The following is a 27,437-nucleotide window of genomic DNA, read 5'->3' as shown; positions in this document are numbered from 1 at the left end:
AGAGGACATGCTTGCTTTATATGATCCGGTTACGGTAAATGCACTGCAGAACCGTGGCCTGTTCAAGTTTTTCCGCATCTCTTGCATGAGGCAACAAATCAACTTGTTGCAATATTTTCTTGATGCATGGGATCCTACCACCCAGGTGTTCCAAATTAGGGGCAAGTCCATCCCCTTGACTGTCATGGACATTTATTTTTTGACCGGCTTATCGAGGCGGGGTGCCCCTATCTCATTGTCAGGTTCGGCCCGTGGGGGTGAATCTGTGAGAGATTACATTCGCAGGTATTGCAAAGAGGGATCTCAGCTGAGTAAGGATGGCAAGATCATTATCCAAGATGTCACTGACAAGTCCCTGAGGACCATTCTATTCACTTTTTCTAGAATGGCTGGTAGTGCGGCACTTCATGTGGCCAACATGTCTTATATGCAGTACGCCTTGGAATGCCTTGAACCAAAGGTGTTCAACTGGTGTGATGCAGTACTCTCTGTGATGAAAGAACAACTGACCAAGGTGAAAAATGGAAGATTTAATAACTTTGGATATGGTTCTATCTTGACAGCTTTCGCCTTGGAAAAGATCCCGCTGATGTAGCCGCAGTAGGTTTCACTTGGTTTACCTCCACCGACTGATCCACGGATGTAGAGATGGGTCGACCTTATGGAAAAACATGTTGGTCAGTCCCAGATTTCCTTCTCCGATACCTTTTTCAAGTGGTTCAACCATCAGGAGATGGTTTTTTCCGAGTATGCATATGCTGGTATGGACTTCAGAGTGATATGGATTTGGTACTGCCTGCTGGCGAGCAGTGGGGTGTCATCGGTAAATTCTCTGACCATATCTCTATTTATCATTTCTCTTTATAATGTTCTTGTGCTCTCTTCTATCAGGACTAATCAAAACTCATGCGCTCATGCAGATGTTGGACTAGTTCGACCAGTAGTACGCCTGAGAGTGCCAACTGCCGCTCCAGCAGGAGAGGGTGCGGGAAGGGCTATCCTTCGCGACCTTGATGTGGTCGAGACTCTTTCAGCATTACAGGATCAGGTCGAGGGACTTACTCTTGGTATTCCAGATGTGAGGACCGACGAGCTGCCCCTGAGGTTGCAGCGACATACTACTGGTGTGTCGAGTCGGTGGACTAGGCTTTTACGCATGATTGCACAGGCGGTGACTTGTTATCACCAGCATCATTAGACTAGGGTGCCCCCTAGCATTTTGAGTTTTGGGTCATTTGACCAATTTTGTCTTGGTTACAGAACATTATGTGTAAACCATAAACAGTTATATATATATTTTTGATTTTCGGAGTTTTATTTTGGTTAAGTTACATGATCCTGATGCAAATACTGATGAAATGCCTCTTTTTATAAATGTTGCAAATGTCTATCTAACACATAATTTGCTAATGAGTCTGTTAATGTGTTTAAGTTTCTGGAAATATGTTGATATTGAATGAAATCAAATTGTCTTTCCAAAATTTTGACCATTAGGAACATACGATAGATAGCTAGATTTCGAATGGAGTAGATACCAGTAAGTTGTAGTATGACGAGCTATGAGTCTAGCCTGACGACAAGTCGGCTTATGCCATGTGTGATGGCATTAGAGAGAAGTTCTATCAACACGCTATATTCAACGATGTTATTTGTTGACCGACCAATACATACCCCTCTGAAACTTACTAACTCGCCGCTTGGATAAAAAATGGCCCAGGCTGCAGAAGATAGATTCCGCGAACTACGACTCGCTCCATCGGCATATCCAATGAAAGATTCCAATAGGTTCGACATCTGTGACAAATGTAAAAAGTGGATTACTTGACCAAAACAATTACTCTTAGTGAAAACAAAAATGTAACAAAAGCATATAGGTTACCACACTGAATCATGCGTAGTAACACTTAAGGTACAACCCGTTACGGGGTTGCGCCAGTGGAATCCCGTCATAATCCATTAACTCATAGGCTCCTTTTGCTAACACTCGCTTAAAAATATAGGGGCCCATCCATAAAGACTTGAACTTACTTGCTCCCAATTTATCGGATTCCTGGTCATAAAGTAAGACCAAGTCACCTTCTGAGAAGACACAGGGTTTGACATTCTTGTCGAACTACGCCTTGACTCGTTTCTTATGGGCTTCGTTAGCCAAAGCGGCATCATGACGGGTTTCATCCAATTGGATTAGTTCCAAGAAATGAGCCTCCTCTTTTGAAGTTCCGGGGAGAAGGTCGACTGCGAGTTTGAGGGACGAGATTTCACACTGAACTGGTAAGATTGCTTCTAGGCCATACACCAGTTGAAAAGGTGTGAACCCAGTTGCATTCCTTACTGACGTTCGATATGCCCACAAGGCTGAGTACAGGATTAGGTGCCAACTCCTTTTGTGGACTCCAATCATCCTTTGCAGCATCCGCTTTAGGACTTTGTTGATTGCTTCAACTTGTCCATTGACCTGCGGGTAATATGGAGTAGAGCTGTCGTGGGACAACCCTAATTTGGCATCCAATTCGACCATCATGTGATTACGAAAATGCAATCCATGATCTGTGACTATACCTTGTGGAACGCCGAATCTGGCGATTACATGATTGAAAAAGAAAAGGGCAGTTGTTTCACCAGTGTTATCTAATGTAGGCATCGCCTCGGCCCATTTGGTAAAATAGTCTATGGCGACTATGATATACCCATGCCCCCCGGTCGAGGTGGGGTTACATGTCATCAAATCAATGCCCCATTTGGCGAATGGCCCAACAACAACTATCGGTTGCAGAGGTGTGGGTGGTTTTCTGGTTTTGATATCGAAAATTTGACATGCATGACAACTTCTGACTGCGATTATGCAATCTTTGAACATTATTGGCCAGAAGTATCCTGCTCGTAATTTTTTTTTTTGCACTGTAGCGTAACCAGATTGATGCCCCCCACACGCACCTGAATGGCAATCATTCAGGACTTTTTCAGCCTCCTCGTGGGTGAGGCACCTCCTCATAACTGTATTGACACCACGACGGTAAAGTGCATCACCGACGATCATGTAGTCTTTTGATTGGTATCAAATACGTTTTTGTTCCGAGCGAGAGGTATTAGACCAATATTTTTGGGTTTGGAGATAGATGATTATATCTCCATACCATGGATTGCTTGAAGATATCAGAAACAATGATTCATCCATGATGGTTTCTTCGGATGTTTCATCGTTAGATGACGATGGGAGATCGCATAGTAATTCCACGAAAACCAGGGATTTCTTTGATTTGGATTTTACGAATTCCAGATCAAACTCTTGGAGAATTGCTATCCATTTCGAATATTTTCCCCCCAGCAATTTTCGCGACAATATATAAGTCATGGGGTTGCAATTTGAGAAAATGGTAGTTTTTCTAAAGAGGACATAGTGTCAAAATCTCTGTATCGCTTGAACAGCTGCGAGAGCCAACTTTTCAACATAGGAATATTTGCTTTCTGTATCATTTAAGTTCCTACTCAAATAATATATAGGATGTTCAATTTTGTTGTCTTCTTGAACTAAAACCATTGCGATGGTTGTATTCGCTGCAGCCAGATACAGGTTAAAGTCTTTTTGATAATCGGGAGCGTACATTAATGATGCTTTCATTAGGGTTTCTTTTAAAGCATCAAAGGAAGCTTGCGCGACCTGGTCCCAGACGAAGGGCACTTCCTTTTTCAATAGACGTGTATAACCTTTAGCAAGTTTGGCATAATTTGGAATGAAATTCCTCAGAAAGTTTGCTTTCCCTTGGAGTTTCTGAATCTGAAGCAAATTCGAAGGTGGAGGCAAATTTATGATTGCCTGAACCTTACATGGGTCGAGATGAATCCCATCTTTTGAGACTAAAAAGCCAAGCAAACGACCAGAACTGACATAGAACACACATTTGTGTGGATTGAGTCGTATCTTGTAGTGTCGGCAACGTAGAAATATCGCTCTCAAATGCTACAGATGATCGGTTCGCTTTCGTGAATGAGCCAGAAGGTCATCGAGATATGGTTGAACGATGTTTTTGATGTCATGGAAGGCATAATTCATTGCCCTTTGAAATGTTTCCCCTGCGTTCTTTAAACCAAAGGGTAATTTGCGATATGAAAATGTGCCCCACGGACAAATAAATGCAGTCTTTGACTGGTCTTGTGGGCGGATATTTATTTGATTATACCTGGATTTTCCATCCATAAATGAAAATATTTCACATCCGGCACATTCATCAATTATCTGGTCAATAAAGGGTGTAGGGTAGTTGTCTTTGGGACAAGCTTGATTTACATCCCTATAATCGACACACACTCTAATCGTTCCTTGTTTTTTCATCACAGGAAAAATGTTTGATACCCAATCGGTTAGAGGAACCGGGTATATAAAACCAGCATGGAGAAGTTTCTCAACTTCTGCCTTGATGGTAGCGGCTTTCTTGGGGTGCACCTGTCGTAGCCGTTGTCGTACTAGTTTTACATCTGTATACATCTTGATTTCATGTTCAACTATACTCGAGTCAATGCCTGGCATTTCATCATATGACCAAGAAAAGACATCTTTGAATTCGCGAAAGAGAGCGTTATATATTTCCAGTTCTGAAGGAGAACAACATTTGCCAACATGAATATTCTCTACAACATCCGTTTTGGTCGAGATATTTATGGCAAAATTCTCTTCAATATTGGACAATTTTCACTCGGAATCCATCGTGTTTACAGTATTTGATAGGAAATCAAAAACTGAAGGATGATGAAGGTCATCAGGAGTATCTTCCTGACAATGCGGAAGATGGGAACGATGGTGGTAATCTTCCCATGGTGCCCCTTTAATTGTCATTGACTGAACAATTCCTTCATCAATGTAATGCACTTGTGACCAAGGATCTGAAGGGGTGTCACATTCCTTAGACCTATCTATCCAAATGCTCGATGAGCATTGATTTGGGTTTACCTCCCATGCAAAAAACATTGATTGCTACAATATTTCTATTGGGCTTGAAGGCAATACCTGTGGATGATCCATGTTAATATCGTTTTCTGAGATCTTTTGAGTCGAAGATATCATATTGCAGGTTCCTACCGTCACCACTTCCGCCAGATTGATTGGAGGCGGGAGGGAAAAAGTTCCCATTAATATAGGGTCTTTTAGTAGGCCTACTACAATATTTTGAAGCGAATGAGGGCTTCCATGGATCATTGGAATGCTTCTCGTAACTTGGGAACTATTGGGGAGAAATGTTTGTTGGTCGATGATTGTAATTCCTCCTTGAAAAGGAAATGCAATCTTCCTAAAGTAGGTCGACACAAATGCAGCCATAGAATATATCCATGGTCTTCCCAGTAGGATGTTGTAATCGAGGTTTTCGTCGATTACTTCGACATCTATTTCTACTGTTTTCCCCACTAGTTCAACTTGCAAGTTACTTAGAATACCATACAGGGTATATGTTCATCTGTCAAATGCTTTTAATGTTGTCGAAGATCGTGACAAGGTTGGAGATCCTAAAGTTTTCCAGCAACTCATCGACATAATACATGTAGATTCCCCCTCATCAATAATTGTTCGATGAACAGTTTTGTTGAGGACTTTCACCTGAATGAGGAAAGCTAGTTGAGCTGGTAATTGAGGATCATATCCTTTGTGATTAAAGGACACAAGATTAGAATCCTTTGGGTCTATCTCACCTATTGCTGATAATAAAGCCTGCTTTTGGGATGGGCAATTTTGTAGTACTTCAAGTGTCGACATAGAAGATGGCGATTGGGCCAGATATTCCACTATGTTATAATGATGTGCTGCTCTGGCATGAGGATTAAATGTCTACTTGTGTACTACTCCCTTTGGCGGTTTTATTGTTAGATCTGGAATGATGGGTGGCGTAACTTCTGTCGAAGTTGTTGTCGAACTACTAGGTTGATCTTTATCCTTGTTGTTCGACAGCTGTGGATTCCCATAATCTTTATTCCTTGTCAATATCAAAGCATCATTTTGTTGTTTCGAAACCAACAACATCAACACTTGGGACGTGGAAGCATTTTCACTAGCAACTAGATTTGTTCCTGGATTTGGAAACGGATTAGTCAATACAACCGAGGTTTTTGAATTCTTGAAGAATATTTTAAGCTCAGATTTATGTGGACAATCTCTTGTCCAATGATCCTCATCACATATTAAGCATGGAATTTTTGGTTTCCTATCTCCAGGAGGGTTTGCAGAAGAATTTTCAAGTGATGATTCGTCCTGTTTCTTCTTCTTCCCTTTGTTTTTCTTCTTGCCTCCTAGTTTCTTGGTTTCTTTGCCTTTGTTAGTCGAGACAACATTTACTTCCAAGGCGAGAAGTTCTTCTTTTGCATTTTGACTAGAAATCTTACGGGCCTTTTTAGATGTAGCCTTTGTCGATTTTGTGTCTGTCGTACCAATCACGCCATCGCCGGCATGAGAGTCATTGTTCGATTTAGGAAGAGGAGGGACGAAAAATTCCGGTCTGGGAGAATTAGGGATTTTATCATAGAGCATGCCAGACTGAGTATAAATCAAGTCTAAATATTGCGCACAAGCAATAACCTACTCTTCAGTGACGACTTCTCCTTTTGCCACATCTTATGTAATGGAAGGTAATAATGACTTAATAAACCATTCAACTAAAATCTGATCGGGAACATACATTTTTACCATTCTATGAAGACGTCGCCACTCATGAATATGATCAGATATGTGAGTGGCCGTTGTTTGCTTGAAATTGGTAAGAAGTTTTGTTCCCATTTCGTACCTTATTGGTAACTGAAAATGGTTTTAAAAGGTTGTGGTTAGGGCACTGAAGTTGTCAAACAAATCTCTGGGTAACTCGATATACCACTTTGTTGCCGAACCAGTTAACATCCTCTGAAAAAGGCAAAGCCTAATCCAATCATCGTTTAGGGTGTTTGATGAACACCACGGATGAAATGACATCACATGATTCGACGGGTCTTCACCTGCATTTCCATTAAATTTAGGAATATCTGACAGAAGTTTATGCGGAATCACTGGCCACCAAGGGGCGTAAGCAATTGGATTGTTCGTTAGCCGATTTAGATCTGTTAACTCTAAAGTTGCCATGAAGGGTAACTGTTGATTCAGGTTTGGCGAAGCATACCCAGGATAGGACGGAATTTCTTGAGCAGTTGGTCTTTGCATACCAGCATAATGCATTTTATGCTGGTAACTTTCGTAAGGTTGATGGGCATAACCATTGTAGAACGGTTGATTTTGACCGTTTTGAATATACGACTGCCCACTATGTGCAAAGATTTGTTGCTCAGACCCCTGGTAAACTTGTTGGAATTGCGGTTGTTGATATTTCACCAGCCATGGTTGTGAATCCATGTGCTATTGTTTGATATTGACTATTTGACCAAGATGAGGGGTAATTGTACCCATTTGGGCCTCTGTCATTCCACTAGTTGGCGTTTGTGGTTGAGTCGTAGGGACAAGAGGCTGTTGCATTACAACCTGAGAAACCTGAGGTTGGCATACAACAGGCAATGCTTGTACTTGTGACACCGTCACAATAGCCAGCATAGTTGGTATATTTGACATAGGTAAACATTTTTGCATCGAATATACAACTCTTGGTTATTGAGGTAGTATTGGCACCCAATCGCTAGATGTAATTCCAGCATAACCTAAACTTTGTTGTGAACTCTCGTATTGTTGTCCTCCCGGAGGAGACAATCAAAGGGTGTACGACCCCCCATACGGCGATAATCTGGTACTCAAAGGAATTGCTTGTCCTTGAGGACCGAACTGCCCAAATTGACACCCTGAAGGATCAATTTGTTGAGACTCAACATAAGAGTTCCCGGGTATTATTCCGAATGAACAAACAGGAACGGACCATACTGTCGAAATAGCCCCTGAGTGGGCTCCATCCAGTGATTAAGAGCTAGTTGGGACAGATGGTGTGCCGGCAAACATTGTTGGAGTGATGGCAGGAGGTTCTGCCGTCACTGCATCGGATGACATAGTCCTAGATGTCGACGGTTGTTCAGACATTTCTAGTCTATCCAAAATATTGCCCAGCGATTCTACAGGAGCTTCCGATGACGGTAGACTAATTTCTGATGTAGAAGGATATAGAGTGATCCCGACTCCAAATTGTGATGGAGTACTAGATGGAGGATCCTCCACAATCTCTTCTATAGCAATCAGACCAGGTGGAAGAGGTAGACCGTCAGGTCCATAAAATATTTCTGGTGTCAAAGAAGGTATAGAATCTGTAGCAATAGATGTTTGGGGAATAGTACCTTCCGAATCAGCTGCAGATGGAGCTGGTTCAGTAATACAAGTGTTTTCCTTCACACTAGGATCAGTTCTACTGTCCTTTGGTGGCTTCTGAACTTCTTATGTAAAGGCAGGGATACCAGAAATGTTTGGAGTAACCGAAGTCTCCGAAGGTGTCGGAACACTTGTTCTAACTTTAACAGGGGATTTGGAACCGGTTAAACGAGTTCGCTTTGTCCGTAACAGTTTCAACTCTGGAGACAAAGACGATTGACTGGTAAGCCTCTGCGAATGACGGGGTTTTAATTGACTTTCTTCCACGATTGCGGATTACTCAATCAACTAAAAATCTAGGGGAAATATGTTTCCGAATTAAATGAATTTTAGACGCTTTGACACAACCTGCTTTTTCAATTTTTAAGAGTCGAGAAAAAACAAAAGATGACTCTAGTTGCCTTCGATTTTTAATGAGCCTGAAGTGACAAGTGCTCAGATGGACCTTTTCCTTTAAGGAGTCTGAAAAGGAACGAAAGAGACTTCTCTGGAAATCTAGACAGAGGGATTACCAAACCAATCGCCAAACTGCAGAATACTTTTTACGGTACGGCATTCAATATTCCCGAATGCTGTGTTCAGTGCATTGCGATCGATAGGGCGGCAGACACGGCTTCCTATCGATAAAGGATAAAGCCTATTGTGGTCTCCCAATATATATGCGATGTTACATGGGAGCACAAGTCCGTACTGGCACTTAGGTGGAGGAATCACCCAACCAACAATGAAAGCAACAGTTACCAGGCTTTACGACGCCGAAATACGTCTCTAGCCTAGACTTCTAGATGTTGTGTGTTAGGTTCCAAAGCGTTTTTAGATTCATTAAATTTATTTTACAGTTGATCTTGCTTAAGAAATTTGCCTTTCAGGTTCACCGTGTGATGTAGATGTACAATTCCTAAAATGCAATCTAAGATGATAAACAATCGTTTAATCTTCTTTTTGCAATGAAAATCCTAGCTACTAAGGAAAGAGAGATGGCGTTCTTTCAACATAGAGCAGAGAGCACACACTATATGCACTGTCCTAAATCAAACCAACAAACAATCTAAATGCAAATGCATGTGCATGTATTTGTTTTCAGCCTTCTTAATGTGTGAATGATAAAAAGAAAGCTAAGCGCAAATCTGAATTATTTTTCAAAGTGACCTTACTAACAAGTTTCTTTTCAAGACAAAATGAGGACAATGACGACACTTTGCGATTTGGAAATGAAAACTTGCTTTCGACACTTGAAAAACTACTAATTCAAATCAAATACAAGAGTAACAGTGTAATCGACTATCGAGAACAATCAGATTCCCTTCTATGACTGAAAACGACACTTGCGACACTTTCAAATCAAGAAACGACAGTACGATTTCACTACTTCTTTGTAAAGGAGAACTGAAAATGGCTCAAAATACATAAAAAAATTTATAGTCCTTTGCACAATGGAGGCAGAATAATGGCAAGGAAGGGGGTTTCAACAGAGGTGTACTGACTACAGGCAGCAAAACTCTTGAATAGAGCTGAAAAGAGTGAACACAGAAACCAAATCTAGGAGCAGGAAAGGCCTTGTCTGATCAGCGCACTTGTAACACAGTGAACTAGAGATGCAGTGCACCTACTACACTGGGGAAGTGTAATGCATCTAGAATTCACAGAAGAGACAGTGCACTGGACCAGAGACGAGACTTTAACTGGGTTCTGAGTCACAGTTTGCAGCTCAGTTCAGGGATTAAGGTCGAGCAAGTGGTAATCAGTAAATCAATCACAGGGGTAGATCTAAAGAGGTTACTAGAGCCACCACAATGGCAATTAGAGAGCTTGTAAATAAATTGTTCAGTTCATAAACAAAACCCAGAGATAGACTGAAGCAACATTGATCTACTTTGCACTTGCATAGCAAATGTAGTTTGAAGGCTAGCTGGCTTAACTTTAGGCTCAGTCTGTAAGTTTATAAAGCAAACAAATGTAGATAAACAAACAATCTATTCGCTCCCTAGTGGAGTCGCCATTTTGTTATCGGGAAAACTAGTGTCTATGCAGAGTTGCTAGTCCCACTAAGGCTGGTAGCTACCTTAGAAACAAACAAACTAAAACTACTTTTGTTTTCCTTTATGAGAAATAGATAGGAGGGGAATAAGGAGGCCAACCTCTATCTTGTGTTTGGTTCCTTGCTCGATTCCTCTCCCTTCTGATAGATCTTTGCTACTCGCTCCTTGTCTACCCAGCTTCAAAGAGCACCTGTAGAATCAAAGCAGCATAACACTATCCAAGAACATAGATCTATTATCATAAACAATATAGGACCAGATATATATTGACCACACAAATGCATATAACATCAATCATACAAGAATGTGGAGGAAAACTTGAATAGCTTTATTGATAATCAAGAAAGAGCAAAGAGGACTACAACCAATTGTTCTGACCCATCATCATCCTCTCAGCAAGAAATCCCTTCTTCACCTCATGAAAAGCTTAGATCACCCAACACTACGATATTGCACCAAGAAACCAGCAACACTTCCTTACAAGATACAAAATTCCAACCTCCGGATCTCTAGGATGAGGGATCCATATATAGATGTTTGCAAGGGGGGTGAGTCAGCTTTTGAGAGTTGATTAGTGTCCTCTCTCTGATAGTTATTGATTCCACTTGGAGATTGATGATCTCTTACTCATCCCTGGGCGAATGCAAAGAGGCAAGTGTCACAATAGAAGTTTCTAGAAGATTCCATGATCCTCCACCTTGCAGATTGACCCTGCCATTTGTCCACTCTCACCCATCGCACCCCATAGAAGGGATTTTCAAGATGCATCGCACCTACTGTGTGTATTTAGGTGGGATGCAGCACACTTTGACCATGGAGCAGGTGAGATGGTCCAGTTTTGACCAGTTCTAAGCAGTTTTTCATGGAGAACTTCTGGGAGACGATGTAATCAGTTGACCTTGTTCTTTTAGAGGTTGGAACAACAATTTTAGGGACTTAAGAGCGCTTGGTTTATGGACATTATGATTGGGGTTGCAGTGCCCAAAAATGTCTATAACAACATGCACATATCCATATTAGTCAAACTGGAATCAAAGTGGGAAGAAGGTTTATTACCTCAGGTCTTGGTGTGGTGTTGTTGGAGAGTGCAAAGTAGCGAAGTGGAAGACCCCTTAGCTAGCTCCAATATCAATACTTGCACATAGACAAGAGAAGGAATAATATCACATCATATAACTTTAACAATCAATACACTAACATATAGGGATATCTAATTGCATATATCTAAGCCACTCATAATAATAATGTTGCATAAACATGTAAACAAATTACAATACCAATGCCATGGAGTGGACAACACAATTGCAGGTCTATATTAATGATAAAAAAGGGTGATTACAACCATTGGTTGTATTAACCTTCCCTTACTCCTCTAGCTCCTCTCTCTCTCTCCCTTCTTAACCTCTTCAAGAGCCAATGTCTAATACTAGCTTCGATAGTCAATAGGAAATCCTTTCAAATGTTTCAACCTCTTCCACAATGGCCCTAGCGTCACATATATAGAATGAGAGGATAAGCCTTGCCAAATCCTTCATGAGTTCTTTTGGGTAAAAGGAAATATTTTTCCATGCTTTTATGCTCTTTCCTTGTTTGTAGACTCCATTAGGAATAGTAATTCCTCCAAACATGTCGAATCTAGATGTTTCCCTGCTTTTATGAGCTAACATAGGAGTGACTATAGGGATAGTTCTCAGTTGACTTGTTCCTTTGACTCATAGAAACTCATTTAGGTTGACTAACTCTCTTCCTAAGGAAATAGAAAAAGCTACCCTAGGTATTAACACACCTGATGCATGGCTAGGAAGCGTTATAAAGCATGTTGCTAGTTCTTGGAGAGCACTAGCTTGACAAATAGGCCTGTGAAATTGGTCAGTCTTTCATTCATCTTACCTTTCTCCTCTGAGCTGATGAGGAGCTCATTTTCCTGTGTCACAGATTCCCCCTAAAGTGTGAGATCAGAGGTAGAGATGATGGCTGAAATACTTTATATAACTGTCATTTTCTTTGAAAGAAAAGAGAGAGGATCGGAACTTTGAGAATATGAGAAAGCTGATACAACACAAATATAAAACATCTCAAATCATGTCCTAATTCGAGCATTCACATGCTCAGTAGCTATGTCAGAGTGATTTCTAAACAAAGAGATATGACGATCCTATCTACCGATATGCACAATGCAGGACTTGTGTCATAATAAGGTCATTCTGATGAGCTGTCTCCAAAAACTAATATACACAACTTGGGAGAGGAAACAAGGTTGAGTGATTTAAGCCTCTACCCAATGTCTTGATCTCCACTTCACCTTAACCGCATAGTTCGATACATGTGAATAAAGGCATTGAGGTCGAACATGTACAAAATCGTTTGATTACCAGTCAATAATGGAGACTGTTAACAAATGCAAGGATGGCAATCGATAATGGTGATGGTCTCCAAGATGCACAATACAATGGAGACTGTTAACAAATGCAAGGATGGCAATCGATAATGGTGATGGTCTCCAAGATGCACAATACAATCTAGCAAGTGTGAATAATGTTTTTGTCGTCAAACACTTGTAGAATCATTTAACCAGGAGCCAATAATGAAAATCCCTGACCAAACACAAGGTAACCTACCACTGATGTCTGCAAGTTCCAAGGCACTGAAGTGTTTCTATGTCTGCTTCCTACATAGAGTGTTGAAGTTGATAGGAAGAGACCTATCGAAAGGTAGGCAATAATGTGTCCTACATCAGTCAACAAGAAATGGGAAAAAAATGATTGTTTTTTGAACAATAGTTTGAGAATTGGGTCAAAATGACAGAGGGCATGATGGAATAATACGCTTGATTGTTTGATGGAGGAAACATAAGATAAAGGTTTTCCTTTGAACAATAGAAGGCACAACACAAAGGTTTTAACCATGCAACACTAGACTCATGAACACCAAAAAGTTTTAGGATACCGAGATGCAAGAACATTGGGGTATATAGGCTAAACTCATAGGATGGTAAGGTTCATATTGAGAGGCTGTCACAAGGAAGGTTTTGCTGAGGGAGTGCCATGTTCAGTGGAGCCACTGCTGCCAAATAACTCTTTTTAAAATATTGACATAAAGTAATTGTATTGTCCACTTTCCCCATCTGATTAATTTAGTGAGTCCAGATGGGTAAACTCAGTGGTCTTTTCATATTTTGAGAGTCTGAAAAGATTGTAAAGAGCAACTCCAGGGTGGTCCCTTTGTCATAGCTTTTAACCGGGTGCAACAAAGGTTTAATAGTATACCCAAAAAGGTTCCTTTTCTGTAAGTTAATCTACTGAGTCCGGATAAAGAGATAAACCTACGCTCAATAGATGTTTTCCTCATTTTGTTACAAGTACGAGGAGATGGAGTAAACTTGATATTTGTCGTGAAATTTTTATGAGTCACACGAAGAAAAACTCAATAGATCTTCATCAAATTTTAATGAGTCAAATGAATAAAACTCGGGGTATAATTTTCAGTTTAATGAGTGAGGAAAAAGAGGTAAAAGAATGGCTCATTCCTTCTTCGTAGATTTAATGAGCCCGAAGAAGGGAAAAACTCAGGGATTTTTCAATTTAAGAGCAAGAAAGAGTCCCAAAAAAGAAAGTGCTCATATAGTCATCGTAGGAGTTTAACAAGATCGATGATGAAAACTTGGGGATTTTTTCAATTTAAGAGCGAGAAAATATCCCATAAAAGAAAGCGCTCATAACAAATTGAACATGGTCATGTCTGCAATTTAGCCCTGAAAGTCCTTTCATCAAAACATGAGTAATTTTTACAATATGTCAACATGGCACCTCATAAATAACATAGGAAATGAAATACTTCTACTTTAATGACTTTAATTAAGATAAATGATACCTCCAAAGTGACTATAAGGGAGTTTTTGAGCCTCCATTTTTACCATTTGCATCATTTGAGTGTTGTGAGAGTGTTTTGGTGCTAAAGAGGACTAGATCTTCCACGGACGATTTCGGGAAATATAGGCGACCATTCGACTTGCCGTTTGTTGTTGGTAGATGGAAAAACCCTTATCCTACATTCTTTAACCTTTTTTAGCTATATTAGGGGTGGATTTTTAGGATTTGGGGAGGCCCTAGGTCAATAAATGCGACTAACGCCCCCTTCTAGGTCTAGAGGGGCATTAAACACCCTTCATGACCTAGAGGAGGGCATTAGTGCACCCTGTTTTCCCTAAGGGGGGGCATTAGTGCATGAGGGCACATTCCCAAACCCCAACCAATGATTTCTCAAGAATTTTTTCCCATTTGCACTAATTTTTGGGTTGATTTGTGCAGGTTTTGAGCCATCATGACTAGTTTATGGAGGGAACGAGCCCATGATCGACAGGAACTACTTATGTGAAATGATCAAGCTTTCATACTTGCATTTCGCCGATGTGGTTTGATGAAATATGCAAAGTTTGACCTGATGAAAGGTCGGGAGGAACTTTTAAGCTAGATCATTCAATGTTGGGATGAACACCAAGGGGTGTTCAAGATCGGGGGCCATGAGCTTTTGATCGACAGAGATGACATCTATTCTCTAACTAGTTTCTCATATAGAGGGGTATGAGCAAACTTGAGGCAAGGCCTGACCCTTGATCCACCTTAGAGCTGATCTAGGCTTATTGTATTCCTGAGAGCAAACTTGTGAGAAACAGGGTCCCTATAGAGTAGATCAGATCCAAGTCTATGAGGGCCATATTATGGATGATTGTGCACTTGGCGGGGTCTAAGAGTCCCCATGTTGTGACAAAGGCCCAATTATTTCTTGCCATTGATTATGTCCAGGCCCAGATTTTCAATTGGTGTGAGGCGGTGCCTCGTCAGCAGAATGCGAAGTTGATAGCATGTAATACTTGAACCCAACAGAGTTTTGGGTATGGTACTCTCATTGTATCCTTTATACTTGAGAGGGTACCTGTTATGAGACCACGGATGAGCATAGGTCCACTTGATCTGAGAGAGCCCAGGTAAGGGTGATGGGAATCTATCGATCCTCACACTGGAGGGGGACCCATCCGGAATCTTTTCGAAGAATATTTCTTCGAATGGCTCAATGGTCAGATCTTGATGGTAGATGACAATGCCTACAAGGGCATGGAATTTACAGACGATCTTGACTTGATTCTGCCACCTAGTACAAACTAGGGGACTCAAGGTAAGAAGGTTTTTTTAGACTATTTAAAGTATTTTTAAGCTTTTGAATGTTTATGTAATGTTTTTGTTTGTTTATGGGTGAACAAGTACTAACATGAAGCTTTTTCTTGACACAGATGTGGAACCTGTGCGACCTGCAGGTGAGGGGGCCAACTACCTGAAGATGGGGATGGTGCCCAAAGCCTCTGCGAGGTTCTGAGGAACCTCGAAGGTCTGAGCATGAATGTTCCCCCCTTCCTATGAGGGAGATTCCTGCTCACATGCAATGACACACTGTTGGTGTTCTTGAGTGGTTTTGTTTCCTCTTCAGAGGATAGCTAGAGTTGCGTTGTCTTTTCATGAGTAGTAGGATCTATTAGCATGCGCATGGGATAGCCAGTGGGTGTTTATAGTGAGGCTTAGTAGCCATTTTGTACTTAAAAACACCCAATTTTTGGGAAATTTTCTGATGTAAAAGACTGGATTCGATATATATATAGACAAATATTTTGGTGTTTTATGATGTAAATGTTTTTTAAGTGTTTTTGTAAATTTTTAACTGTGTAAATCCTTACTTTCATACATGTGTCTATAATAAATGAGACAGATGCCAATCTAATACATAGTTTTCCAATGAATCAGTAACTGCATTAAATTCTCAAGGAATGTGTTCATATGTAGTAAACTCAAATTGGCATTCCAAGAGTCGTACCCTTAAATAATAATGTAACAAGATTGGATTGCAAATGTGATAATGAATTTTTAATTTCATAACGACAAGCTGAGAGTCTAACCTGACCACTATATTAGAGATGTCCCAAGATGACGCTTCAGTGAGAAGTGAAATTACAGACATATACTCAGTAATATTGTTGGTGGTAGTACCAAGAAAGACTCCCCCAAAACAAAGAAGTTCTAACTCAGGTGTGTAAATGACCCAAGCAGCCTATGTAATGTGTTGTGTGTGATGACTGAAACCATCCACGTATCCTATGTATGCTAATGGTAATCAGGACATCTTCACAATGAGAAATATGTATGAGACAACTACTCAAAAAATACCAAAAATTTCAGTCATGTCAAAAAGAAGAAAAACTTATAAATGCATAGAATTGCAAAGCACATGCGCACTATACATAAACTTTTTTCAGATAGAGCCCATTCCAGGGATCATCGAGCGGGATTCCTACCCAGTCCTGAGGGCCTTGGTGATGACATATGGACCGAGCCATAAGAATTGAAGTGTTCCTGCCCTCAAGAGGTCATGTTTTTTATCATAGAGTAAAACAAGGTCTCCTTCTTGGTAAGAATGAGGCTTGATCTTCTTGTCGTACTGGGATTTGACCATGCGCTTGTGGGCTTCGAGTGCTAATTCGGCATCTCTATGGATTTCATCCAGTTAATTGAGGTATAGCGGGTGCTCTTCTTCGGTAGTAATGTTGGGAAAGAGTTCAACAACAATTCTTAGGGAAGGAATTTGACACTCGATAGGTAAAACTACTTTCAGCGCATAAGCTAGTTGAATAGGTGTAAAGCCTGTAGCGATTTTTACTGAAGTTTGATATGTGCACAGGGTAGGATATAACATTTGATGCCAATGGTTTTTTTGATTCCCTACTAACCTGAAGACCATGGTCTTTAAGACGCCATTAACAAATTCTACTTGACCATTAGCTTGGGGGTAGTAGGAGGACAATTGATCTTGGTGAAAACCAAGCAACGATGTTAACTCAGACATCATGTGATTATGAAAATGAGACCCATGGTCTGTAATGATGGTATGGGGCACACTGAAGTGACAGATAACCTGATTAAATAGGAATAGTGCCACGGTTTCTCCATCGGTCCAGAAAGTGGGAAGGGATTTGGCCCATTTCGTGAAATAGTCCATAGCTACAATAATGTAGTTGTGTCTAGCAGAGGAAGTGGGGTTGCATGTGACGAAGTTGATACCCCATTTGGAAAAAGGGCTGATGGAGATAACTAGTTGCAGCAGGGTCGGAGGAGCGCACATTTTCTTGGTAAACATTTGTCAAGGGTGGCACTACTAGATAGCCTTTATACAATATTTGAACAAGGTTGGCTAGTAGTAGCTTGTGTGTAAAATTAAAGATGACTTCCACTTGCCCCAGCATGGCAGTCATTTAGAACGTGTTCTACCTCTTCATGAGTGAGGCAATGTTGAAGAACTTTATCAGTGGCACAGCGATATAAAGTATCCTTCAACACTAAATAGTGTCGCACTCGGTGGTAGATGCGACGATGGTCACTTGCCAATAGTTCAGGGCGGAAACATTGCGCTTGGAGGTAGAAAAGAATGTTAACATACCAAGGGTTAGTAGAGTCGAACAGATAGACAAATTCATCTGGGAGAGGATCGTGAGCTATCTCATTTGGATCGAAAATGGGAAGATCTGACAAAAGTTCGGCGAAGACTAAGGATTTTTCGCCTTGGCAGTGGCGAAAACCAAATCAAATTGTTGGAGGATAATGATCCATTTGGAATATTTTCCTCCAATGACTTGATGAGACAAAATGTGTCTCATGGGATTCTCCAAAGTGATGATGTTAATCTTTCACAACAAGATATAATGTCGGAATCAATTGACAGCAAAGAAAACTACCAAGGACAACTTTTCCACATATGAATATCTCAATTTGGGCACAGCTAGGCCTTTCGACAAATAATAGATCACATGCTCACTCAGGTCATCATGAGTTTGGACCAACACCATTCCAAGAGAGGATGGCGAGGCTGCCAAATAGAGGAGAAAGTCGCACCCATAGTTGGGAGCACTAAGTAGTGGGGTTGATATAAGTGCCTTCTTCAAGGCATCGAATGATCGTTGGGCTTGATCATCCCACAAGTCTAGTACTCCCTTCTTTAGTAGGTGCATAAAGCCTTTCATCAACTCAGCATAAATTATGATGAACCATAATAAGAAGTTTGATTTCCCTTGCAAATGTTGGAGATGCAAAATGGATTGTGGTTCGGGCAATTGAGTAATTTCCTTTACCTTATCAGGATCAAACCTAATCCCATACTTGGAGACAATGAAACCAAGTAGGCATCCATACTCTACAAAGAAAATAGATTTATGCAAATTCAAACGTATGTTATAGAACCTACACCTAAGAAAAATTGCTTGTAAATGAACTAGGTGTTGAGTCTGCTTCTTGGAATGATCTGGGAGGTTATCCAAGTAAGATTGAACAATATGTTTAATATCATGGAATTCATAGTCCATGGCGTGTTGAAATTTTTCTCCAGCATTCTTTAAACCAAATCAGAGTTTTCGATATGAAAAGATTCCCTAAGGGAAAATGAAGGCAGTTTTGTGCCAGTCTACTGGTTTTATGGAAATCTGGTTATAACCTGAGAAACCATCCATAAATGAGAAGGATTCACAATCAGCGCAGTGGTCAATTATATGGTCGATGAAAGGTGTCGAATAATTATCTTTTATATTCGTAACATTCAAGTCTTGATAGTCGATTCAGATGTGGATGGTACCATATTTCTTATCTACAAGAACCATATTGGAAACCCATTCCCTTAAGGGAACAGGGTACACAAAACCAACACATAACAAATTTTCCACCTCAGTCTTGACGGTTGTAGTTTTGAGAGGGTGGATTGGTCAAAGCCTTTGGTGGATAGGCTTGGCATTTTCATATGCCTTGATCTCATTCTTGACAATAGATAGATCTATGCCAGGCATTTCCTTGTAAGACCAAGCAAATACATCGCGTAATTCCTTAAAACGTTAGGTGAATCTTGCAATTTCATCAAAAGTGCAATCGGCTCCAATATGGATGTTTTCCACGATGCCTATCTTGATTTAAATATCAAAGAGAAATATATTTGAAAGGTTGCCCATGTTCCCTTCTGAGTCCAAAGTTTGGATAGTCGTATAAGGTGAGGGAACTATTGCAGGTGTGTCAAATGGTAGGATTTGAATGGGCATCGTGTCCGAATCAAATATCGAAACACAATGGTGAGAATCCTCCCAAGGTTGCTCTTCTAAACACATGATCTCTCAAATAACTTCATCCGAAGGTATGAATTTATTGATGAGATCGTTGGAAGGAGAATCTATGGGAGAGGATGTGGTACTGTTCATCATGACCAAAGTGGCTAGAGATTCAAATGCAGATTGAATGGCTTGGTAGGCCAATTAAGCTAGTGACAATGACATTTGTTCTCCATAAGAGTCAATGTCTGAAGGGGCTGGGAGGATCCAAGGATTACTTAGTTCATGAGGAATAGATGAGCCCATAGAGACCCTTTATGGAACCGCAAGTAGCGAGAGAGGAAAACAACCCATTAGGGAAGAACCCTTCAATAGATTGGTACCGATACTGACATAAGAGTTAGGAACACCACCCACTACGAGTATGGAGCCACTAGGTAACGGGGAGTAATTTGGGGTGAAAAAGGACAACCGGTCCACTATGACTATCCTTTCAGCCAATGGAAATAGGATGTTACAAAATATAGTAGACACAATGGTAGTCATGGCATAAGTCCAACTGTGACCCAATAATACATTATAGTCGAGTTTTCGATCCATGACTTCGATATCCACCGTTACCATTTTCCCACTCAAAGTGATGGGGTAGCTAGCAAGGTAACCTTTTGGGATGAAAGTGTGGTTGTCGAAAGCTTTAAGGGAATTTGATGGTGGCGATAGGCTTGGAGAACCCAAAGTGAGCCAACATGAAGCTGACATGACATAGGTTGAAGCACCTTCACCAATGACATTTCTATGTACCCGTCACCCCTTCGAAAATATTTGCACCTGAAATGCAAGCTGGTGTGAAAGGGGAGGTTTACATTTGTCCATGCCAAAAATTGTAATCATTGAATCTTGAGGGTAAACCCCACCAATTGCCGAAAGTAGAGCTTTCCTTTGTGTTGGACAAGTTTGCAATACTTCGGGCACCGACATAGTTGACAGTTCTTGCGCCAAATCTTCTACAATTGTGTAGTTTTGGGTAGTATTTGTAGATATATTATGCATTGTGTGACAAAGTGCCTCTTTTGGGGGGTGAATCATAAGATCAGAAACCAACCTGTAGAGATGGAGATCGTTAGGTGGCGGTGGGTTCTGACTCAAGGAGGTTTCCTCAGCATTAGTGACTAGAGCTCCATAAGTTTTTCCTCTTGTTTGAAGATCTACCATTTCAAAGGTGTAAATAGTAGATGGTTCTTCACCAACTAAAGGATGATGTGAACCACTGTTGCCCCCTTGCGGGGGTTGTGGTTGGTTTGCGATAAGATGTTTTTGTTGCTAAGTAGGCAACGGATTGTTAAGGACCACGGGGGTCCGGCCAGTGTTCTTTTGAGCAAGGAAGTCTATGCATTCATGGAGATGCAGACAACGATGTGTCATATGGTCTTCGACACGGTTTTTGTAAGGGAACTTGACAAATTTTTCCTTTCCATTGTCAGGAGGTGCATCAACTTTCTACTTTGGGTTGTACCGCTTGGTTGACTACTCTTCAGAAGGAGCAGTCTTTTTCTTGTTCTTTTTATTGTTACCACCAGGTTTTTGTGTAGACTACACATAGTTTATCATGATGGTAGGAAGAGAATTCGATTGGGTAGTGGGGTCACGGGGCCCTCATTCAATGAACCTATGGCTTATCACGTGTGTTTGTGGCATACTAAACAATACCCCTAATTTGACTACATATTGGAAAATACCTCTAAAAATCACATTATTTAACCCCCTACCAATACAAACCCAATACACCTTCCCAATTTAAACAACCCCTACTTTCACTAGATATTGTATGTATCCATTTTTTCATTAACATTTTTTATACCCCTTTATAATTTTTCATTAACTTTGAGCTCCATTTTTTATACCTGCCAATATAAAAACCCTTTACCCCCTATATATCCCCCAATATATTATGTCATTTTTTCCTCAATAAATATCCCCCAATATGAACCCACGTGCTATGGTATTGCTCCCATAGTGAAGCTCCGGTGAGCGGGGTGAACTAAAAATTGGTCAATGTGATCGCTAAGTTGTTTTACAGTAGACTCGGAGGTAGCTACGATAATACCATCAGCGTGCGCACCGGGTTGCTGAGTAGCGGGAGCATTAGAGTTTCTAGGGGCATTGGGAATGACATTGTATAATGTGCAAGACTATGAATAAATCAAATCTAAGTGCTGGGTATAACGAATGGATTGGCCTTCTGTGACCTAAGGTGACATCTTTAGTGATTTGAGGGAGAAGAGATTTGTAGAACCAATCCGCTAATAGATATTCTAGGAGGGGAGCTTTGACTAGCCTCTACCTACGTATCCATTCATGGATGTGATCAGATATGTGGGTGGCAGTGTCCTGATGTAAATGAGTAAGGATTTCTGTCCTAGTTTCATAGCGGATGGGTCGCTGAAAGTGACTTAAAAATTATATCGCTAAAGCGCCAAAGGTATTGACTCACACGCGTGGTATCTCAATGTACCACTTGGTTGCATTGCCAGTAAGGGTGTGGGGAAAGAGCCGAAGTCGAATACTATCATCCACCATTGAGTTAGAAATGCACCATAAATGATAGGTGGTGATGTGCATACCCAGATCATCCCCTTGTTTTTCTTCGAACTTCGGGATGTCTATGGGAATTTTGTGCGGGATTGCAGGCCAAAGTAAGTTATAATAGATGGGGTCATTGGTGAGTTTGTACAAGTTAGGGATGTCAAGAATTGCCAAGAAAGGCAAGTTGTTTGATGTCCCCAAATTGGACCAAGGTGATGACAGATGACTTGAGGATCCTTGTGATCCTCCCATCGGGTTGTTCCCAATATTATACACAGGATGCATGGAATAATAATTTCCTTGGGGTAAAATTGTATATTGTGGTTGTCCATAAGGGTTGTTAGGTTGGGGGATATAAGTTCCCCTAGAATAAGGAGTGCCCCTCTAACTCATTTGAGGTTGAGAGTGGGGTGCCTAGATGGATTGAGAGAGACCTTTTTTAGGGATCCCGTGAGCCACGTAATTAGTCATATGCCCTTGACTGACATAAGGAGGGTTCATGTCAATCAATGGTTGTCCCTATTGTCTTATAAACGGAGGGGCAACTGTAACGTTCCTAGCCATTATGTTCATATTGGGAATGGTGCCCCCATACATCTGAACCTAGGGGTTGGAACTAAACAATGGATTCCAACCAAAAGGGTTGTTGAAGGGACCCGTTCTAACTATGTTATATGCAGAGTTATAAGGAGCAATATATGTATCCCTTGTCGAAGGCCCAGGAGCTGACACAAAAGGAGAGGAAACAGGTATTTACTGGGTTCCACTCGCGTTGGGTGTCATGATAGGGTTCAAACCTGGGACAGTTGGGATAGCAGGGTTTTCCATCAGAGGTGTGGTACTGGTTGTCGACTGGGGAGGTGGAGGTGGACCAAAAGTGTCCACAACATCCCACAACCCATTAGTCATCAATGGGATGGTAGGTATAGGTCCAGCAGAAGACATAGAAGGTACAGGTGCAACGGAAATCAAGAGCGGTCCCAATGGATTTGTGATTGGAGGATTATATGGAGTAATGAAACCTTCGGTAAAGAAATCTTCCAACAAACTTGAGTCATGGGATGTTGAGACTAATTCAATGTGAGGTATTTGAGACTGATTGCTCGAATATGGGTAATCTGTCTCACTGGGGCTTAGCGGATCCTCCATAATGAGTGGGGGAAGACCTAACCGCCGTCTAGATTGACGACGAGGAACAGATGTAGCCACGGTGGCCAGTAATTTTTATCAATAGATTTTATAGTGATGTTTATTAAAGTCTCGGTGATAACAAACTGGAAACTAAAAAAATAAAAAATGATCTAAAGGAATCAATCAACAAGTAGAGGGTATGACTTTGTTTGATAGCCACTATTTTCTAGAGATGAAAACCAATATCACAATGGATCAAATATAGAGTTGGCCAAATGTACAATTACAATTACTCTTAAGCTTTGCCTGAACCTCAGATTAAGGGGCCAAGTACTCTTGTGAAGATGAGCACCCTCTTAAAAACCAAAGACAGAGTAGGTTCGTCTGTGTTAAGTACCAGGGAAGCCCGCACTAGTCACCTTGTTTTCGTCCCTAAAAAGTATGGCCACTATAGTTACCTCAAATCACAGACACTATCAGTGGGGACATAGTGGCAGATAGTACACTATGTGGGAAGGATACCTGAGTCCCCAACTCAGCTCCAATATCTCCAAAGGGATCCCCGATACACAAAATACCCAAAGTAGATGTAGGTGAAGGTAGGATACCTTCGTTTATAGTCTGATGTTGTCTCGTATTAAGATCTTCTTTTACTAGAGTGGTCCCAAATAGTATGAGTGTAGAAGGATTTCCCTCATTGATGACACTAGTTTCGGTGTATGATCTTGTCCAGTTAACTCACAACTTCCTAACCCAAGATCCTAGCCTAAACTAATATTTGTTTACTCAAGAAAGAGTTGTTGATTGATTTCATTATGTAAATTTTAAATGTACTTTGTTAAATTCTTTAGTGGGGGTGTTAATGTATGAAGTTATGTAGGACTTTGACTCAAATCATGCAAAAACAATGCTTTTAAATTTCACTTTCGATGAATAAGTTGCTTCTACAAGGGAGGAGTAATTTATACATCAATATATATACCATGCATCTAGTTCAGTAAAACACAAGCACAACCGACAAAACTACAATGCTCACTAACACCTTTTGGAACCAAATAAATGTAGATCTAAACAACTAAGCAGAAAATAGTAATCATTTTTTGTATTTTTCTTCTTTATGAAAAAATTTTAGTAAATCTATTTCCCTAAAAGAAAAAATTTGTTTAGGAGACAAATATCAATCAAACAAGCACAGCTGCAGATCCCTGATCATTCTAGAATCATATTTCCCAACCCATGAGGTCACAGAACAATTTTTTTATCAAGAAATGGTTGGCTAACGCACTATAACAGAGGGTATAGAGAGTTAGTGGTTGCACTAATGCACTGTGTGCAAGGCCACAGTGCTTTATAAAGCACTATTTACACTAGCAGACTGTGTTAGTGAGGAAAAATGCTTAAAAGATAGGTTGTGGCGATCAGATCTAAGGCTGAGCACTAAGAGAAGGGTGATATATAGTCTTGAGTGGTTAGAAAGGGGATCAAGAAGTATAGGAAGGCCTAAAAGAAAGAGAGATCTAGGAACTTTCTGGGAGAAAATTGGGAACTAAGTGTATTCCCTAGTGGAGTCGCCAATTCTGCTATAGGGATTAATGCACGGGTGTTTGGTGATGGGGATACCCTCAAGGATCTTCCCGAGATCCTTGGAAGACAATTAGATTAGCTGTAGCTGGCCCAAAGATACATGCACATATCCATATTAGTCAAATGAGAATCAAAGTGGGAAGAAGGACTATTACCTCAGGTCTTGGTGTGGTGTTGCTAGAGAGTGCAAAGTAGCGGAGTGGAAGACCCCTCAGCTAGCTCTAAGATCAATACCTGCATATACAAAAGAGAAGGTGTAATATCATAGCATATAACTTTGACAATCAATAAACTAACATATATGGATATCTAATTTCATATATCTAAGCCACTCATAATAATAAGGTTACATAAACATGCAAACAAATTACAGTACCAACGCCATGGAGTGGGCAACACAATTTTAGGTCTATATTAATGATAGAAAAGGGTGATTACAACCATCGGTTGTATCAACCTTCCCTTACTCCTCGAGCTCCTCTCTCTCTCTCCTCCTTCTTAACCTCTTGAAGAGCCAATGTCTAATACTAGCTTTGATAGTCAATAAGCAATCCTTTCAAATATTTCGACCTCTTCCACAAGGACCCTAGCCTCACATATATAGCATGAGAGGATAAGCCTTGCCAAATCCTTCATGAGTTCCTTTGGGTAAAAGCAGATATGTTTCCATGCTTTTATGCTCTTTCCCTGTTTGTATACTCCATTAGGAATAGTAATTCCTCCAAACAGGTCAAATCTGGATGTTTCCGTGCTTTTACGAGCTAACATAGTAGTGAATATAAGGTTATTTCTTGGTCAAATTATTCCCTTGACTCATATAAACTCATTTATGTTGACTAATGCTCTTCCCAAGGCAATAGACAGAGTTACCCGAGGTACTAACGCACCTGATGCATGGCTAGGAAGCTTTATAAAGTAGGTTGCTAGTTCCTGGAGAGTGTTAGCTTAACACATAGGCTTGTGAACTTGGTCGCTCTTTCAGTTATCTTGTATTTCTCCTTTGAGATGATGAAGAGGTCATTTTCCTATGTAACAGGAGGCCATATTGGAGACCAGGGAGAGGAAGCTTAGAAGTAATGTCATCAAAGAGTACTTGGTGCGTTGGAAGAGCTTGCCAGATGAGGATGCTACTTGGGAAGGGGATCATAAACTTGAGCATCCAGCACTGAAGTTTCTTGGGGACAAGAAACATTTGGGAGGGGTGTACATTCATGTCCCTTCCTAAATTGATTTGGAACAAGATTAATTATTTCATTTTGGGGAAAATTTTGGAGATAGTGGGTCCCATTTGATTTTATTAGGATATTAGACTTAGGAGAAGTTATTTTTTTGTGGTTAAGTTCCATGTGGGGGCCACCCACACTAGGGAAATACACACTCCCTAGTTCAAATTGCATGGAGGGGAAAAGTCAATGGTTAAGTGAGGACCCACTATGGAGGGAAAATATCTCCACGAAATCCATATGAGGGTAACTCTCCTCATTTCATCATATTTTGGCATATCAATTTCTCTTTGGTTGCTCGAGCTGCTTAGCCGAGTCACTTGTTGTTCAACATGAGTTCTTCAAGCGAAGACCTCACCCTTTCTTCAAGGGACTTCAAGTGTCACCCTAGGAATATTTTTCTTCATTCTTTTGGAGGGGGATTTCATTGTGGTTTCCAACAGTTGCATTCATCTCTAGGTGGTGCATATTACTGGAGAACGCAATGAAGAGGAGGTTGATTTTGCTTGTGGGTCTTGCAGTGGATTTTGGTTGGGAGATTTTCCAGAGAGGAGGCATAGGAGGTTTGTTTTCATTTTGGATAGTTTGGGAGCTGGAGGAGAGTGCTTCCTTGTAGTGTGATTTTCACACTTCCTGGGCCAATGCAGAGGCAACACTTGGTGCACACGTGGGAGGTAGTGTATCAGCGTTTGAGGCTAAACTTTTTCAGGGAAATTAAGGGAAGAATTTGTGGAGGAGATTTCTTCATTTTCGGAGCTTGGAAGGAGGATTTCGTTGGCGTTCCTTGTAGGTTGTATTCTTGAGTAGTTTGGAGGCATAGGGCATATTGGAGGCTGAATTTGGGAGTTTGGATTCAAACCAAACCTTTCTCGTTTTTTGTGGTTTTTGGTCAAGGATCTTGGGGCTAAAGGTTCAGCATTTTCTAAGAACCATAGACAGGGTTTCTTGCAATTTCTTTCCAGCCAATAGTGAAAACTTTAGGGACAATGTAGAGCATTAGAGGAGCAGTCATTTCCAACTTTGAGATTATTGTTTTGTCACGCTTTCCCTTGAGGCAATCTATTGGCATTATGACATAGGTTTGGTGCTATGACACAGGTGTTGTCCTTTATGGAAACTCCCTCAGATGACAAATCACATTTCAAGCTCTCAGAATAAAGGGAAAAGTGATATACACAGGTTCCTCTTAACCAAGTCATGTATACACGCGGGATCATAGATCAAAAGGCATGTATACGTATGCACACACTTTCATGCAAGGAAAAGCGCATATATGTGGGAAATATTATTTTTTGGTCCAGGGTATTTAGTCCTTGGTATTTGGACCTATGGTTTTGGACCATGGTATCTCGTCCAAAGTGTTGAACCCAGGTATTGGGTCCATGGTATTGATTCTCTATGGTTTTGGACCATGGTATTGAGTAAGGCCTAAGACTATAAAA

The sequence above is a fragment of the Pinus tabuliformis genome, chromosome 4_2 (assembly GCF_031772625.1).
Source record: "Pinus tabuliformis cultivar Carrire ecotype Pingquan chromosome 4_2, CPIR1, whole genome shotgun sequence".
NCBI classification, from domain to species: Eukaryota; Viridiplantae; Streptophyta; class Pinopsida; order Pinales; family Pinaceae; genus Pinus; species Pinus tabuliformis.
The sequence above is the reverse complement of the archived record's forward strand: the minus strand, read 5'-3'. Positions refer to the sequence as shown.